The 1,469-nt window shown below is 43.0% G+C and overlaps 1 protein-coding gene across 1 annotated transcript in view; it reads left to right on the forward strand.

The window, feature by feature from the left end:
- The window catches only part of LOC104913615 (mitochondrial sodium/calcium exchanger protein), a 16,923-nt gene that overhangs the window by 11,514 nt on the left and 3,940 nt on the right, over positions 1–1,469 (forward strand). The gene's annotated exons all lie outside the window — the stretch shown is intronic.

The following is a 1,469-nucleotide window of genomic DNA, read 5'->3' on the forward strand; positions in this document are numbered from 1 at the left end:
TTTTTTGCATGTGCGATTTAGGACTGGTTTAAAGCAACTATATCTGATATTGCCTTTGTCTGCAGCTACCCTTCTGAGCTATGGTTACAAGATACCCCTTTGGGTTAGATTTAAAGGTCAAGAGTTATCCTTTTGGGTGGGGAGAGTGGTGAAATCATCATTCTAGAAGGTGCCTGAGGAATGTTTCACTGTTGTTCTGAGGGACACTGTTTAGTGGGAGATGTAGGTGTTAGGTGGATGGTTGGACTGGATGACCTTAGAGGTCGTTTCTAACATTGCTGGTTCTATGTTCCTAAGAGTTAGCCCAATCCAGAAGTGTACAGTGTTTATAGTTAAGTGCTGAGGGTAACTCTTTTGTGTTAAGGTTTAGGGTCAGAAGCCAAGTAGCCATCTCTCTTATTTCTGTGCACTGCTCATTGAGCATTTGACAAACAGAGTGGCTTTGTTTCTTTTTTTGGTCCTTCTGATAGTTCTGTTGGTTTTAGTTTGGTTGGTGGTGGTTGCGGTAGCTAATGGCAATACCCTTTCCTTAGTGCAGCAAAGGAGATAACTGAGTAACTGAGAAAACAGGAGAGTCTCGAGTGGAAAGAGTGACTGATGGTAGTGCTATAGTGGAAGGAATAGAGAGGCTGACAGTGGCCATTGGTGGCTATGGTGTGATATGAGTCTGTGTCTAAATGGTGGTACTTAAAGCTGTGTGAATTCCTTGGAGTGTCAAAATGGCATTTTCTCACAGATGTACCATTTTTCTCACAAAGCATAAGACATAGTCCCCTGGAAATACCAGCTTCTTTTTAGAAAGATGGCATTTCTTTCCCAAAAGACCAGCTTTCTCACCAACAGATGTCATTTTCCAACCAAGGATGCTATTATCTCCCAGAAAGAGCACGTTTCTGACAAGTACCTTCCCTTTTCTCTCCAAAATACTACTTGACACTCCTCAAGAGGACATTTTCTCCCATACACACCCTACTTGCTCCCCAAAGGACCAGTTCTCACACCAAAAATGCCACACGTGCTCTCCAAGAGAAGACACTCTTTCCCCAGAATGGCCCACTTTTCCCCCACACACATGTCCTTTTCTCCCAGAAATACCACCTTCCACTTGGAAATTGGACCTTTTCTTCCCAAAATACTACATGACAATACCAAATCGGACACTTGCAACCAAGAAGAGGACAATTTCTCCCCAAAATACCACTTTTCTCCCATCCATAGGACATTTTCTCCACATTGCATGACAGTTCTGGGAAGAAGTACTAGATTTCTTCTCCACATAGGGCATTTCTTCCCTCAGTAGGACATTTGCTCCCAGAAATACCGGCACTCTTAGAAATACCTCCCACTTCCTCCCAAATAGACTACACGACATTCCTCATTATGATACTTACTCTCAGACGTTGGGGCATTTCATTTCAGAAATACCGTTTGTATCCCAAAGAGATGGCATATTCCCTCAGAAACACCAG

This window comes from Meleagris gallopavo, chromosome 17, assembly GCF_000146605.3.
Source record: "Meleagris gallopavo isolate NT-WF06-2002-E0010 breed Aviagen turkey brand Nicholas breeding stock chromosome 17, Turkey_5.1, whole genome shotgun sequence".
In the NCBI taxonomy this organism is placed as follows: domain Eukaryota; kingdom Metazoa; phylum Chordata; class Aves; order Galliformes; family Phasianidae; genus Meleagris; species Meleagris gallopavo.